Source organism: Caloenas nicobarica, chromosome 2 (genome assembly GCF_036013445.1).
Source record: "Caloenas nicobarica isolate bCalNic1 chromosome 2, bCalNic1.hap1, whole genome shotgun sequence".
Lineage (NCBI taxonomy): Eukaryota > Metazoa > Chordata > Aves > Columbiformes > Columbidae > Caloenas > Caloenas nicobarica.
This window is the reverse complement of record NC_088246.1, coordinates 125,523,556-125,541,394: the sequence shown is the minus strand read 5'-3', so window position 1 is coordinate 125,541,394 and position 17,839 is coordinate 125,523,556. Positions and strand designations below refer to the sequence as shown.

At 40.5% G+C, this 17,839-nt stretch overlaps 1 protein-coding gene across 2 annotated transcripts in view; it reads right to left on the bottom strand.

Annotated features, from left to right (window-relative positions):
• Positions 1-17,839, bottom strand: part of FAM110B (family with sequence similarity 110 member B) — a 113,453-nt gene that overhangs the window by 10,110 nt on the left and 85,504 nt on the right. For both annotated transcript variants that reach the window (XM_065629265.1, XM_065629266.1), the window contains one exon: positions 7,215-7,282. The gene's annotated coding sequence lies outside the window, so the exon portion shown is untranslated. The remainder of the gene's footprint in view (positions 1-7,214; positions 7,283-17,839) is intronic.

The window sequence follows — 17,839 nt, the reverse complement described above, 5'->3', positions numbered from 1 at the left end:
ACTCACTAGCAGGATTTGCAGACTCCACACATCAGTCGCCCCTGTGGCCCCTGACCACACAGCAAAGTCTGATCCCCTTCCCTGCACAGAACAACAGAAGCACAAGTGTAATCAGTAAACAGGCAGCTGGGAAACAGTTCAGGAACTTCTGCAGCATCGCTCACCAAAAAAATTATTATAATTAACTCAGCTATGGAAAATACATTTTGATAGCGGTATTTTCAAAATGCCAGTTCTGGGCCATTTGACACACTGAGATAAATTAAACACAGTCCTAAATCCTTCAACTGTTTGGAAATTTGTACGAATGTTAAAGCATTCTACTGCAGCACACTCGTCATTGCCATTGCAACTACGGGATCAGACTTGGTCTAAACTTATGCTACGGAGTGACACTTAAAACATAAATCACCTTGGCTTGGAAGAACAACTGCATGTAAACTTGGAAATACTAAGAAATCAAGTCAGATTTAAATTGATAAAGTGAAAATGAAAGTTTATATTAAATGTGCAGTGTGTCTCCCAACGTGGCCCTTGCAGTCAAAGATTTGAGGACCCATAACGAGGTGACTTCAGTACGTTCACCTCCTTCATAGCTACTGCAGCAAGGCAACGTGGCTTCCCTTTGGGATTTGGCCCTTTGCTTCATGCAAACCTGTTAAAGCAACCTCAGGCTGAGCACTCAAAACTAATGAACGCTGAAACATACATATCTAGGGTGGCAGATTCTGTAGGGAAACAGAGTCTCAGTGTTCACCACTTAACTGATAGCAGTGTTCTTGGGTAGCTGGTATTTAGGCTTATATCTTGCCTTGAAGCACATGTGCTTCTGCCAATACTTTTTTTGCTTAAACTAATAAACTGAGAATCACTTCTGAGCTCTTCTATCTGGATACAACACCCCAGCTATGTCCTGAACACCAAACCAGATCAAAAGTTGGACACTTCTCCCCTCTCCCATATTTGACTTCCGTGGTTCCCCATCTCCCACATTAAACCTCCATGGAGAGGAACCATTAGAAATATAGAAGGAACATGAGCACGTAGGACAGGAGGGATGTTCAGGGGAAGAGGCCCATGGGCATAGGTGCAGCCCTGATGTTTCTACCAACAGGCATACACACGACTAAGCCTGATGGCTAATTCCCAAGCTGTAGAGGAACCAGAGATTTCCGTACCCATCTTGCTCATTCACAACATCTTATCAACAAGAGGCCCAACCATGTCCAGGGGTGCATCCAGCACAGCATGGCCAGCCGGGCAGGGAGGGGATTGTCCCGCTCTGCTCTGCACTGGTGCGGCCTCACCTGGAGCACTGTGTGCAGTTCTGGGTGACACAGGATAAAAATGATATAAAGCTACTGGACAGTGTCCAGGAGAGGGCTACGAAGTTGGTGAAGGGTTTGGAGAGGAAGCCATGTAAGGAGCGGCTAAAGTCACTTGGTTTGTTCAGCGTGGAGAAGAGGAGACTGAGGGGAGACCTCATGGTGGCTACGGCTTCCTCACAAGGGGAGGAGGGGCAGGTGCTGATCTCTTTGGCAACCAACGATAGAACCCAATGGAATGGCAGGAAGATGTGCCAGGGGAGGTTCAGGTTGGACATCAGGAAAAGGTTCTTCACCCAGAGGGTGATGGACACTGGAACAGGCTCCCCAGGGAGGTGTCACAGCCCCAAGCCTGACAGTGTTCAAGAAGAGACTGGACAAGGCCCTCAGACACATGGTGTGAACTGTGGGGTTGTCCTGTGCAGGGACAGGAGTTGGACTCGATGATCCTTGTGCATCCCTTCCAACTCAGGACATTCTATGATTATCCAGCAGGTACCTGTTGGCCCTAAAAACGCAGTCAGGGATGATGAGGGTGATATCCTCTGCTTGACTTGGAGTGCAGACTGGAAGCAGACCTTCAGGGCAGACGCTCAAAGTACAAAGCTATACCATAGGTAGAGACAGATCCCTAGTCTGCACTTCTTTTCAAAGGTTTCCATTTTTGAAAAATAAGTATTTGGCAAGCTTTCTTTAAATTAAGGGAAGAGTAAAAAAGCTCACATAGGGTACCTGGCGAGGAAAATGCGTTACTAACCCTGCTCTATCTAGTACAATTAAGTAATTTCTAGCAAGTAGGAGATTTCAGCTTAAATCAGAAGATGCACTCAATATTTTGCCAGCTGGGTTCTTCCTCAGGAAACTTGCCCCAGTATGGGGACTGGAGATTTGATCCATCTCCCATTTCCCAGAGTGCAGCACTCTCTGATCTCATGGACATAAACGGATACCTGCTGCTGCTGCCAGCTTGTTTTTGTGGGAAAGGAAAAAAATTACCAGACTCTATCATAAGAGGCCAAAAGCAGTGAAATCTCAAGTTGCCATGTTTAGACTCTTAATTATTGAGAAAAGTTTTCTAAAACTGTTTACAATGAGAAATATGCTAAAGAACATAGTATCATGGCTATAAACAGATTTTTTTTGAGAAATAACAACAAACCCACAAGGAAAATAGCTGCAGTTAGACATTCCCTTGCAATTACTGGAAAACTCCAGAAACTCCAGACTGAAAGTAAACAAATATAGCACAGAAAAGAGAAATAATCCCAACAGTTTATACTATGAAAAAAACCAAAAACCATAAAGGGCTGTTATAAGTGGAAAAAAACTCCATACTTAAAATTTCCTTTCCTTTAGTCAGACATTGAATTACTAAGTGAGACTTTTAAAAATATTTATTTTCAAAGTTTCAAAACAAAGCTTAATAGCATCTTTCTCAAGTTTCTTACCCTTTGTGAAAATATATTTGAAAGAAATAGTGCACAAGTATATGGAATATTTCTCACAATGCTTACCAAATTTTTACAAGCAATAAAACAGAAAGTCATGTAGTTTATATATATTTAACCGCTTTCTCTGTCAGTTTAACAGCTTACTCTTGTTATATGGAAAATTATTTTTAATAAACTCTATACACAAACACAACACTTTCACCTTTAGAAATAAATATTAAAATATAGCCAATGAATGCCTTTTACTGATATTAAGAACCTACAACACGACCTTTAATAGCCAGTACAGAAGACATAATTAAAAACTGAGTATGCTAAAACCAATACCATTAGAAAAAATGATAACGTTCAGTCAGTGAGGGACAACAGAGTGGCCTAATTCTGACAACTGAGGACTTTGAGCCACTCCTTTGATTAGCTGTGGGTTTAGAGTTTGTCAAAACTCTTTGAATTAAACAGCCTTTTCTGTAACATGAGATATTACTGCAGTGAGGTCAGCATGGCTACTTAAAAGTAATTGCTATACCATGACTGTTCTCAGTTAATAATTTCTAAGCATTGAAACTTTACATATATAAAATATTGGCCATTTATTTTTTCTTAATTAAACACACCATAAAGGTTTTGACTATGTAAAACCAAATCTGTTCTTTTTAAAATAATAATAATAAAATCAACAAAAACAAACCACATGTGATTTACAGCAATGTTCCAGGGCACTGCAACCTTCAGAGCAACTCCATGAATGATATCTTTTATTTTTGACTGGTACAGCTGTGTTTTTCTCTAGATAAGAAGACATTTTCCCATACCACAGGATAGTCCATTCCTCTTTTCTCTGACATCAAGTCTAAATATAAGTGGTGTTAGAAGTCAAGAAAGAAAATGAAAGGAGTACTTTAGGTGTTAGCTGTTAGAATACACTGAGTATATTTTCCTCTTAATTGCTGTATTGCACACATAATCCATATGATAAACCTACAGATCTTCACAAACTATCCACAACCTATTTAACTGAAGATGAGTATCCAGTTAGCTACCTGTTAATCAGGATCCGAACTTTTATTTAATATCCAAGTTTGATGCTCAAAGTGTATTTTCATATTACTGACATTGAGTTTAATGGCTCTTCACTAAACAATGTTCTTAGGAAGACACTTTTAAGAAGTCAGACTGTCTAGACTCCGCACACTGAATGGTTTTCACACACCTGAGGGCCCTGATGAAGTTATGATGACGGTGAAAATTCTTCCCAGACTCAACTTTTAAGAAATCATAAAAACCTCACTGTCTTAAAGAAAAAAAAAGCTATACCGAGTCACAACCGATGCATTTAATCAAGTGGAGATGGCTGCAGTGCAGAGAGGTTTGAGGCATCCCAGCTCCAAGAAAAAACAAAACAAAACAAATCCAAACCAACACAAAACCAAACCAAACCAACCAACCAACAAAAACCTGGAATTTGGATTGTGGGGACAGACACAAGAGAGAAATGGCAGGACACAGGGAGGTGAGGAGAAATGCAATTACTCGGAAAAGAGCAGAGAGGAAAAGGTGTTTGGAATACGGAAGGGGCACCAAACAGTGGGTTGTGAAGCTGAAATAGATGACAAGGGCAGAGAGGGATTAGAGGTAAAAGGAAAAGACACATCAAGTGCTCTTCCTCACCACCTCCTATGTCCCACAGAGGAAACAAAGCCAGCGCAAGGGTGCAGTGGAGAAGTGTATCACCCAGTGAAACCTCTCGTGAAACAAAGCTCCCCCCAACCTGGGCCACTTTTGAGTTGCAGTCGAGAGATATGTCCTCTCCTCTCTGTTGCAGCCTCCACGCTCGAGGCAGACTGTCCACTGAGCCCCTAGCAGGCCAGCAGTGGAGGAGATGGCACTGGGATGGTTGGCAGGAGGACATCACAGAGAGATACCACCCTTGGAGCCTCACACATTTTCAAGAGGAAAACAAACAGTGGAGGGAATCCAGTCAACCAGAAACACCAGCCAGTCAATCGAACAAGCGCTGAGGTTTGCCGTAGCCTCCTCAGTAAATCCAGTTCTTCCTTTCGGCATCGCTTCAGCTTGCTTTCATGCACTGTTTGTGTGTCGAGACATGCAATAGGTTTGCCCCTGGGGATTCCTGAACTAGGGGTGCTCTTGACCCTGTGTCCTGGCTTTGCTCCCTCCTGGCTTCATGTGCACCTGGTGAAGCTGGAAAAGTCCTTGACTACCCAGCAACAACAAAAATATCAGTGTATTATCAACATTCTTCTCATACTAAATCCAAAACACAGCACTATACCAGCTACTAGAAAGAAAATTAACTCTATCCCAGCTGAAACCAGGGCACCGTGTCCCCACAAGTGCCTTAGACCATTGCTTAGAAAGTTTGCTAAAATAATTTCTCTATTCCCATTGGCCCTTATAGTATCAGACTACCTCACCACTGCTATGTATCTGCTCTCCTCTCAGACCTGTGAGATGCAGCCACATCAATAGGTCCTCCATCTCCTGTAAACAAAGCAAAATCTCCAAACAAGGCATTAAATAAAGGATTGAGTATGACTGACCAAAGTAATAAGGGTAATTTCTTCCAAATTCAGAACTTGGATACAAGTATCCCAAGCTTGTAGCTACTGCTTTGCCCCAATAAATCGTTACTTTAGAGATTATTATCAGCAAACTTTTAAAGTAGGTGGATCTAGAGAAAGTGAACTTGAATGTCACCGGGCCAAGCTGTCTACATCAGATAAACAATGAGATACAGCAAACAAGGTGCCAAGCCTCAAGTGAGGACACGTGGTGCCCGTTTTTTCATCTGCCCATGTCTGCTACATTCAGGTAACCTCTCCTCAGGGTCAGCTGCCCTGCCAGCCCTCTGTCCCCATCACTGCTGGGGAACCAAGTCCCTCCAGTGAAGATATCCCTCACTCATCAGCTCATCACTGATCCGGAGTGGTTTCAAGATATCCTCTAAAAACTAATAAGAAGGGAGGGCTGGCTGTGTCACTGCAGCCAGGATCAAATGCTGCTTTCATCATAAATCAAGGATCCAATCTTTGCGGTTTGTGAAATGAACAATATATTTCCCACACAACTACAGATCTCCTGGAGCATCTGTATGAACACCAAACGTTGAATTCCCTTTTTAAGAAGGCAGAAATGAATCCCATATGGCACGACATCAGGAAGGTAAAAATATGAAACATGACAGTGAAATCAGTGTCAGTTAACTTGTGATCACAAAAACTAACACACATCACTTGCAAGGCTTTGAATGCTCCTGGTGTTAGTTCTTGGCATGGCCAAGACAGTTTTGCTGCCTTTAATTTCATGCTACAGCATACGTGGAATTTCAAGTTTCCAGTTTCCTCAGCTGACAGAAATGGCTTCTGAGACAATTCCTACATCCTGGGAATAGATTTTTACCCTTAAATTAGCCATGCATACTCTCAGACTTAACATTTTTTGTCCTGAAACAAAACAGCAGCAGTAATTGTTAATTTAAGACCCCACAGATGCAAATTTACGTTCTGGAGCCAAATACAGTGATTGGAAACAGAGGAACATTAAACGCCTTCTGCTGAGCAGAATTAAAAACAAATATTAGTAAAGCATGTTGCTGATTTGATACACGACACATCAGACATCAATTACTGTGGTTTTTCTTTGCTACAGTGAAAGACTAGAAGTGCCCTACTAGTCTTTCATGAATTGCACAACCATTGGTACACACGTACAACTCCTGTCCCCTCCTGTTCTCTTGGGTTTCAGCTGTTTGCCTCGTACTCACCAAGGATGAGGCTACTTGATAGATGACATTCTTTCCATTACTCCTGATACTGGATTTCCCCCTTTTGTTTAGAAGTTTTAACAATGAATAAAAGACTTTTAACTTTAATGCTCATTTCCTGCTCAGACCTTGAAATCAGGCTCAGAGCATTGTGGATGGACTAAGACATGTTTAAGCTTTCTTCTGGTTTTGAGCGCATTAGTAATAACCACATAAATAACAGAAAGCTCTGGAGGACTAAGGCTAGAAGCGCTCGCTTGCACTGAAAGTCTCCGTTATAAAAAGTTAAATCAATCTACTGAATGGAAAGACTGTAACCAAAGTACAGGTTAGGAATAAAGGATGGGAAAAATCTTGGAACTACTGGGCTGTTTGCAAACAGGACTCTACCATGTTGACACATACATCGTTGCGCGACTGAGGCCAGCAGAAGCAAGTCTCGATCTTTCTTAAACAGTACTGAAGTATGTATCTGCAACTAATGAAGCTACCAACCCAATTGATTAGTAAAGGTCAAGGCAGAGAAATTCATTACCAGAATGTACATCCCAGGACAGCAGAAAAGGAGATGTTAAAGTTGTTCTGGAATTGCCCTGCTTTTATCAAACCCAGGAAAAAAAAAAAAAAAAGGGCATCTTAATTCAAAAAAGCTACCTGTAAAAAGCGCAATGCCAAACTGTTGTCCACGCTCTGCACAGAGGAATGTAATGCTCCAGGGGATTCTGGAAAAAAAGAAGAAAACAAAATATGAAAGAATGCATTAAAAATCTGAACAGAACAGTCGCAAGGCAGGTGCACACACATCAGTGCTGCTGTGACGCTGGAGGTCGTGGAAACTGGATGTCCAAGGCTGGTCCATGCCATGAGAAGGGAGGGAGGGAAAGAGCCACACGGCAGCCACAAGAGCAACCAGGGCTATTTCACACGAAAGAGGAGATAAGTCAGGAAATCAATGTGGTTGAGCACCGGAAAGGTACAGGCTGTGTACTAATAACAACTAATTAAAAAGTCATTTGGGAAGCCTCAGAACACAAGCTCACATATGCTGTGGTATCCAAGGTGCGAGATGAGATGCAGCCATACTGTGGTGATCAACATATAAATGCAAACAGGGCCAAATTCCAAAATGACGTTTTTAATTCACTGATGAAGGATAACATAAAATTGTGCATTTTAAGTTCTTGTTACAGATAAACAATCCTTTTTGTTCTGGTTTTGGATATTTCAGGAAGAAGAAGAGAGAAAAAATACTGCAAAAAAACCCAGACAAAATCCACCCCAACAGTCTATTTCCATGATACAGCTTTAGCAGGGTGTGGAATCAGTGTCAGCTACTTTGCAAGTAACTGAGGAAAAATATAAACATGTAAATGTAAGTGTAACTTCAGGGCATCTCCTATTAATAGTTGATTTCGACATGAAAACATGGAATTGACAGTGATAATCTCTTTAACTGACCTCCCATACTCAGAGTTAAGGTCAAAGAGCAAAAAGTTCATTCACTTAAAAACCTCCCACACCTCCCTGCTGGGAACTAGAGAGAGCTGACAAGATATTTTCCAAACTTAAAACAACTGTGTCAAAAAACTACTAATGAATTTTTATACATCTATCAGGAATTAGCTATTTACTTTTCAAGACCTATTTGAAGTGATTATTTGTGGAAGAACTATAAAGTTTAACTGGTGGCACAGGATCAGTAAAAAAGTATGAATTTCGCTATTTTTTTATTAGCCTCCTCCCCTTTTCTAAAAGACTTATTTTAAACAACACTTTCTTAAACTATGGCAGTAGCGTATTTACAAAGCACTACTCCTGCCTAGCCAATTGATACATCTTTTGTTTCATATGCATTATCTTCTCCTTGTTCTTTTCAAAATTATTAGGTACTTTTCTGGAGTTTAAAGTAGTTATTAAAATCCATGCAGAAAAAGTATCCAATCCTTTGTATTTTATGTCACCTGCTAAAAATATTTGTATATATCTTCACAAGACAATAGGCTGACAGAAAACACAAGATTTTAAAATTTTGAGATTACGTTCCTGTTATTAAATACTTGTAAACACAATAGTTAAGTGAAAAATAAATCAGTGTATTCATTTGGGAGGAAAATGGCTCTGCTGCAGGATGCAGCCCTCCTCAGCACATTTTTATGTGCAGGAAGGCACTGATGCAGCAGGAGGAGCGGTTTTCCTAACCCTGCGATGAGGCTGGTGACACCCAGCTGAAGGGTAGAAATGCCAGGCTGAGGAAGACTCTCCAGCACAATGTCTTTCAGGAGAGCTCCAAAATACAGACAGCATGTAAAGGCACACACACCAAAAAGTTTCCTTCTTCCCGTATCAACATGCATAGACGACTTTTTTTTTTTATTGATACAAGTCTCACATATATATGGTTAACTCCAATACTAGTAACTCAAATGGACATGAAAACTACCCATGAGGTACTAGCTATACACAAAACTAAATACCTTCAAAATTTTAGCATGGCTAGAAAAAATTCTATCATATCCTCAAAATATGTAACACTTATTTTATATCATCATTCAACAGCAACAGGGATCAACAAGTTTATGATGTGACTGTCAGTGTGAACTATATAGTTGAATATGTTCTTGTTTAGAGAACAGCAGCGTATGCTATTTAAAAATTGTGTAGCCTATTGCATCTTCTAAGTGCTAGAAAGAGGTCATGGTAATAGAAAGTGCAACTAGTATTAATCCTGGAGTAGCTCTCATACTGTAGGTTGCCATAATCCTCTGGTTCCACAATAAACACACTGCTCCAGGTCCCAAGGGTTTCTTGAGAGGGTTTACATTGAACTGTGAAATCACCAGGAAGGGACACGCCACATGGGCTTCACTGAGCTTGGATGTGCACCCAGGACAGCAACATCTGAGGAAGATATACAAACAACGCTCAAGCAGATTAATGTTCTGCGGAGTTTTTAAGCACATGACTGGTTTCAGCGTTCATGCTACAAAACAAAACACCGACAACTCAATTTAGCATCCACAAAATGAGCGCACAGTGACAAAACTATTAATGGATGAGTCCGACAGAGTAATATGGAGTCAGACCAAGTACTATGTAAGGTCTTCAATATGATAGCACATTATTCTCCAGTCTACGCATCTCATCCATAGGTGGGACCAACCATGAAGCATCACTGCAGACAATCATCTGTGAGGGCCTGGGTGCCTCCACTAGAGAGAGAGCAAATTTTCAGGCAGGCAGTACTGGATTTTGTAGGTGCACTATCAGTCTAACATAGTGCCCTTCAGCGACACAATTCAAACTTCTTGATCAATACAACACCCTTAACACAGCTGAGGGGGACCAGGTACACTGCATTGAATATTTTTAAACATAAACATGCAACTGCAAGGAAAGGTGGAGAAAACGTAGAAGATAGCATAAATCTCAGTAAAAAACATGAGCGAGGACTTGTTGGGACAGCTAAAGGCATCAACTCCTCCTTGCCCGAATAATTATATTGTTTTAGTATAAGAGGTGTCATAGGAATATTTCTCAAGTTCTAATTGCTCACGTAGGTATAATTCTAATGTCTCTGGAAAACCTCACTCCTTCTGCATCCGCTAAGCCAGATCTCTGTCGCAAACTTTTGGTTCTCCCCATCTATTATATCTACTTGTATGGCCCAACCCCAACACAGAGCAACCCAGAAACATCACCATCAAATAACATGCACTTGTCTTCTCCATGAGGCAGGAGGAAGGTGATAAGGAAACAGCTGCACTTGTCTCTCTGGAGAATTTGTAGTACAAGACGACACCAGCCTTGGCTTGAAAGAGCCCACGTACTTGTGACTAAACCACTACCAAATGCCTGGCCTCCAAGAAGGCAACATAACTTATGGCTCGCAATGAATATAGTTGATTCGCTGGTACTTTTAAATTATTTCTTGGATTTCTTCCTGGAGCTGGAGGCTGAGGATTTCATTTCTCTTGCAGACGTATGGTTCAGATGAAAATACAGCTAGGCATGTTGCCATGCAGTGGTACATTGGACACTAGTAACTAGAGTCTGAAAATGTTTGCTGGCATGTGCAGCTATCAAGAGCTCAGTGCTTCTTTCTGGTGATGCACAGACCTGCTCCCTGCAGACAGGGTACAGCGGGGGATCCCCATTGGCACCGCTGCCCCAGCCTCCGCCATCAGCTGTGCAGTTACCACTCCTTTTATTTCCCACTGTCACTCTTCCTTACATTATTTTTTCCCCATTAAGGGACTTAACGAGGCAAGTGCTAACAGATTCATATCACCTCAACAGGAAAGACTGGTCTCCACAATACTTTGATTCAGGAACAATAAATGGTCGCACAGAACTTCTCCTAAAAGCCAGTAATAGATGTGCTGATGTAATGTCAGAGACATGGCAGCTGAGATCTGTGCACAGAACTGATCAGTCACTGGCTCTTTAACTAGACAGGTACATGGGATGTAGTTGAACTCTGGCCTCAACGTGAATCCTTAAAGCAACTGTCCTTATTTTTCCAACTATATTAAAAAAAACCAAAACAACCCAAAATTTAAAAAAAAAAAAAAGAAGAGAGCAAAGAAAGAGATAAAAAGAAGAAAAAAAAAAAGACCTTAAAACATCTCAGATCTAAAACAGCACAAGGAAAGCTTCTGTCAGACTTCTCAAAGTCGCAAAAATCCATGAAACGGAGCCATGTATACAAGGCAGTTTACCTCCTGAGCTTCAGCTGGAAGATTTAACCTACTCTGTAAGGGAAGAAGATGCCTAACATCTAGACAGGAAGCACCTAAACCAAGATAAGAAAATATGGACTGGAGTCTGACTGTAAAAAATATTAATTTCCTCAATATTTTTCAAATGAACTGATTATATGGGTGTGAACTATCACATTCTTCTCTGAACGGAGGTTTCTCTATAGCTTTTTTTCTCTGTAAAATCCCACAGCCTAATTCAAATTTCTCTCCAAAAAATCCTTTTGAAATGCCTTGAAAAAACCACTCCACAATGGCCAGGCAGCTGGCATGCTGCAATTGCTCGTTATCCTAATTCCAACAGTCTCTCTCATCTGCTGGTGAAATCAAGGTCAAGTGAAAAACATTAACAACCACTATAAGGAGATCTGGGGATCTCAATTTTGTAGGTAAATAAATTCTAAACATTTCTACCATTTTTCAGATATTTTTCTTTTTAATTATTTGGCAAGCAAAAGGATATGCAAACTGTTCAGGAGGAGTGATGCTCCTTTTCAAGGATGACTGACTTGAGGAAATCCACACCCAGGGTGGGTACTGGCAGGACTGAAGCTCTCCTTCCATCTCTACCAGGACATTCTAGTAACAAGCCATGCTTAGAAGACATTAAATAATATGTCTCTTCATAATGGGCTTGAGACCTTTAGGACTAAGACTTACTGAAATGCAAAACTAACATATGAAAATAAAGATTTCCTTTTCTTTCTGGCTAGTATCCTCCTTTCTGTGGATCAGCCTTATCTCTAAAGGTACCTGATCCTTCTGAGGTCACGTACACTTCCAATCAGCGGGGCCATCAAACTCCACTTTGTCCCACCAGTGGTCCCTTTAGTTGGCTGCTTGTCAGTTCAGCATCCTTAAAAGACAAAGCACTATGCTAGGAGCAAAACCACTGTGGATCCCAGATCACCGAGTATTGTGACTGATACTGCATATTCAAAATTTCAAAATCTCGAAGGAAGGAATGACCAACACGTCTGCCACGCAAGCAAGATACTGCTGAGGATTTTAATAGGGAGAAAGAGGCCGGCTCAACATCCAGATTTCTTATTTGAGATACATCTGAAGAATGAAAGAGACACCTGGTTCTAGATACTATCAGCAGAGGGACATAACTCATAATGAATTCTCAAAGGCATTGCCAAGGATACATCTTCAGCATCTCTTAACTGAAAAGCATGGCGAGTCTCGCGCCTAGGGTGAGCATAAAGGCACAGTGGGGAGGATTCGGGGAGTGTATCCAATTCTTCACACTTTTATTTGCTGGAAACCGGAGAGTTTGCTTCCTGAGCCAGAACCTGGCTTTTCCTTAGATATCCACAACCTGAGAATTGCCAAAGCTTATCTCAGTTTAGACTCAGATATATAAACCTGAATGAATAACAATTAAAACAAAGACCTTGCATGATGGAAACTGAAATGAAAGAAAAATGGAACAAAATTATTCTAAAACAAGTTTCAAGTAGGCAACATCATTCCAACTGAAAGCATCTTGCCTCTGCCCTCCTTAAGAAAAGCTAAAATATTTATACCTAAATATACTTTCCATAGCTGTTCTACTTTTTGCTTTCACCCAGATTCAGTGAAATCTTGACCCTGAACATTAAACCCACAGAAATACCACAATAAGAAAAGTGAAAACCACACAGGGAACTTTATTTGAATTATCTGGATGACAAGAAATCTTAATCAGGATACCACACACTAACAGGTGCAGGCACATGGAGAGGACCACAGCCTCTGCTCCACTAAGGAGCACACAGTGCATGTAATACAGCCCATGCCTGGAAAGCACTTGCTTTTTCAAAAAAAAAACCCAAAACAAACCATAATAGGGAGAAGCAAAACACATACACACAACCCCCCCCAAAACAAACCACAGACAAACAAAAAACCCCCCAAACAAATAAACAAAAAACCCAAACAAACGAAAACCAAACAAATAAACCATGAGATAGTTCCAGAGCCACAAAAGCTGAACTTTTCAAGAGGATAAAATTCAACTTATCACTGACCTTTGCCTGCATGAATCATTGGGAACCTTCGCTGGCTTCGCTATTGCCAGACTTCAAAGGTTTGATGGTTTATGTGAAAATACATCTGGATGTGCCACACTCTTATCTCACCCAAAAAGCATACGTGGTGTTTTCCACAATGGAATTCTCCATTTCCCCACTTCCATAGCTGTGTTGGTTTTGTTTCTGTGTATTTTTGTGTGTGTGTGTTTTTTTTCTTTTAAAGTCTCACAATATTTACGGATTGACAAAACACTGCAGGCAGCCTCTCACTCTGAGAGTTAATCTTGAATAGATGTTTCTGCACATCTAATTGTACTCAGTTTTGCCCAATCTACCACAAAAGAAAACCAATTTTTGAAATGAATAACTGTAGTTGGAGCACTGTAACTGGAGCATATCTGAAGCATATTACCTTTCCCAACAGTTACTGTATATAATATAGATATAAACCCATTTTTATAAACAGACACATTTTTGCATAATTTTTACAAAAATGCAAATTCAGGTACTGAAAAGGTTAGGCCCAGATTTTAATGGAAATGGTTAATTAAGCCTAAATTCAGAGATTTAATTCATCCTTTCAAGAGGTACTTAGCATCCTCAAGTCAAACTGTGATAATGAAGAAGTAGATGCTTGGAATCTCTGAAAACCAAATGTAGCCATTCATATGAAAATGTGCAATGGTAAGGGCTACCTTTTGAAAAACTGGACCTCACAGTCCTTTGCTGCACGAAGAAGGCACCATGGAAGATGTAAGGAATATAGTCCATTCCTTCTAATATCCGTGGTCCATCACCCTTGGCAGCAGATCATACGTATCTGTTACTAACACCTCTTGGTGAAAAGGTGGAGATGAAAACAGGACTCAGATACATACGCACTTTAGTACCAAAAAGGGGATTCTTGCATCCTCTCTACAAAAAAACCCCACCTTTGATTTTTGTGCAGTTACCTAATTAAATTTCACTGTGCATATTATGTTTTGTGATGTCTAGCTGTTTTATGTTCAGTCCAAAATCAAAAGAGCACACGCACTCATAAATGCCCCTTTCATTAAAAGAAATCAAACCAAAAAATAAGACAAGGTTTGTCACATGTAAAGATATCCCCTGCTCTACTTTGGTTGTTTCCTCAGTTCAACCAAGGAAAAGAGATCATGCACATAACTCCTAACTAGGTCACAAACTCTACCTTCTTAATGTTTTATTCCTGTACCTTGTAAAGGAATGCACATTATGTCAAGTTCCAAAAGGACAATCATGGTATGAGCACCAGCTCTTCAAGAATAGGTCAATATTGCATTGGTTTTACTCTATTTCAGGGAGGGACAGACAGATCTAATTTCTGCAGTCAGTGAGAAATAACTACAAAAAATAAAGTTGTGAATCTCTTGACATACTATTAGTTTTAACCTATAGTCAATAAATAGTCCCTTGATGAGTATGTGGATTATTCCAGAGTAACTGTCAAAAATATGTACAAGATTAAAATGTCTTGTCCAAAGTCTAAATTCGCCCTATAGAATTTACACATACATTACGCAACATTTAACAGTCTGCACATCAAAAAAGTTGAAATCTACTGCTTCATATTACGTATTCTGAAAACCATAATGCTTTTACAATATACAGAAAAAATAACTACGTGTGAATTTTCAGCTAGAAGATAATGGATACCTCAAAAAATTCCACTAGAATTCATAAGGTGCCTTAGCTCACAGGTCATTAACCCGGATGTTTACAATATGCCTGATCCAATTTCTTAGGATCTTTCCAAACTGATACCTTCTTTCAGGCCGGTACTCATAATAGATGATTCACTAAGATTCTGAAATTCTATCTTGAACTTTTTTTTTTTTCCCCCCTCTCCTGGCTAGAAAATGTTGGATATCGACACCACACTCAGCACTGCTGAGAAAGAGCCTTTACAGAGGTTAAAAGCAGACTCTGGGCACTGAGCCAGTCTCCAACTGTGCTTTGCCCCGCTAAACCATGTTTGGATTTGCTGTGAGAGTATACAGTATCTGTATAAAGGCTCTTGAAATGCCAGGGGCAACCTAATCTAGAAAAAAAAAAAAAAAAAAAAAAAAAAAAAAAAAAAAAAAAAAAAAGGAAGCAGCAAAAGACACTGTTTAAGAGCCATTTTTCCATTTCACTTACTAACAGAATGTGATTTACACCTGGATCCTGGATCTGGAGTAGCATCCACCTTTTTGCGTCGGATGTTTGCATTTGACCGCAGAATATTTAATATTATGCTAGATAATGCATTGTAAGCTCTTCAAGAAAAAAAGTCAGAATCAAGAATTGCTGGGTGAGGATAGTTGTAAGAATGGACATTGCAATATATAAAAGTAACTGTGCCAAGAAATAGCAATTTCTTTTTTCTATTACCATACATAGAATTTGGTGTGACACCATAGTATATGCAGCCATCTGAAAATGTTACTTTTTTTGGAGATGTTACACAAAAGGATAGAAAAAAGGGAGAGCCTAAGACCAGTTGGTATGAAAAAAACAAAACAAAACAAAACACCAAAACATTATCTGCAGTAACATCTGGAACGCAGCACAGGAAAACGCGGCCTCGTCCCCTAGACACACTGCCTGGTGCCAGACCCACATGGACCCACCAGTGTGAGGTGTGGGGCTGGGGCATTGGAAGAGAGGGTGTGAGCACTGAAAAGAGAGGCGTACAGGGGGACCTACCCACTGTCTGCAACTGCCTGGTGGGAGGGGACACAGACTGTCCTCAAATGTGCTCAGAGAGGGAGGGGAGGCGTCAGACAGAGCTGCAACATGTGAAATTCTGGCTTTATACAGGAAAAATTCTTTTTATTGTCAGGGAGGTGAAGCACTGGAGCAGGAGACCAGAGAGTCTGCTGGACCTCCATCCTTGGAGATACTAAAGACTGCCCTGTGCATGGCCCTGAGCAACCTAGTCCAATGGGACTCAATTTGGGCAGTAGGATGGACCAGGTGATCTCCAGGAGCTCCCTCCAACCTGCACGATTCTCTGATCTCACCTTGTTACCTCTGTTTCAGCAGTACCAAAAATCAGTGCTCCTTTGCCTCACCCTGTCCACAGGAGAGACAGTAATTAATATTACAATACACATGTTAAAACTCATCACCATATATATCCATTTCTTTCTATGGCTCCTTTTTTTTCCATTCTTGAAAGACAGGAATTTCACCTGCTCTTCTGCTTTTTGCAGCTCTCAGTAATTTAGTTGTCAACAGCACATGGAATAGAATGACTTGAGGAAATTAAGAAAACATGAGGAGGCAGAACAAGGACTATCTAGGGGGAAAAAAAAAAAAAAAGCATGATCTCTCCTTTTTAGCAGCAGATACCTGTAATATATTCAGCAATGTAGTCAGTTAACAGGCAGTGCTGTGCAGGACTTCTTTGTGTACAGCATTTAGGAATCAGCTCAGCAAAGGGCTGAGAAGGATGAGAAGCTGCTGATGCCAGTGTTTAACTGTCAGTGGAGGCTAAACAGGGGTCGAGGGGCTGTGCCATTCTGTGCAAGTCTGGCTGGCATGTTGTAATATTCAATATGCTACCGGAACCCCAAATACACTGTACTAGTGATAACAGATATGCAGGGACATGCAGTGACACACAGGATTTGTTGGGACAGAACCAAGTCACGGGTATAACAAAAACTGCTATTCAGAAACGGTCTAATCAAATAATATTTGCTGATGCCACAAAACATGCACTAGGCAGGGAAATCACTAAAAGCCTCATGCGAAGTTCTGTGGTACGTATCACCTCAACTGAACTAGCCAGTTTGATAATCATAATGTGATCTGCCCCCTGTAGCTCAGGGAAGACCATGTTTAGGCAGAACCATGAAATAATTTTGTCAAAAGAAAATACGCAAAAAAAATCTTGAGTTAGGCTAACTATTTTGCTCTCCCCAATGTTTCCACCAACAGTACAGGCAAAAACATACAAATATTTCTAGTGATACAACTCAGAAGCCCTATTCCTATCAGACAAAGAGCGACAGAGATCATCAAACACATTTTTTTCTGTTTAGTGGAAATAAATAATAGCATTATTAGAAACTGACAGAGAACAAACAAACTAAAGCAACTCAGCAAACCCACACAGAAACTGGCTAATTAAATAAACTCCCATTTTTCACAGGAAGGATGCCTGGAATCTCAAGACTGTAAAACATGTGACAGTCTTCCCCCATTTCATTTTGCTTAAAGCAGCTCTTTTTCTTCAGTATCCAAATCAAACACAAACTACATTTTGCAAACATCCATCTTAAGAGATGAGCACAACTCCATAACGAAGCTACTGAAATCAAAGTACAACCATCTGATGCTTTGTGACGCAGCTCCCGGGAAACACTGTTGAGAGAGGGGAGTAACTAAAGAAGCAAGTGGCTTCGCAGCTTGAAGATGTTCTGTGCAAGATCTCAGGGTCTGGATTCACGGCTATCTTATCTGCTAATTACTAATGCATATGAAGCAAACTTTG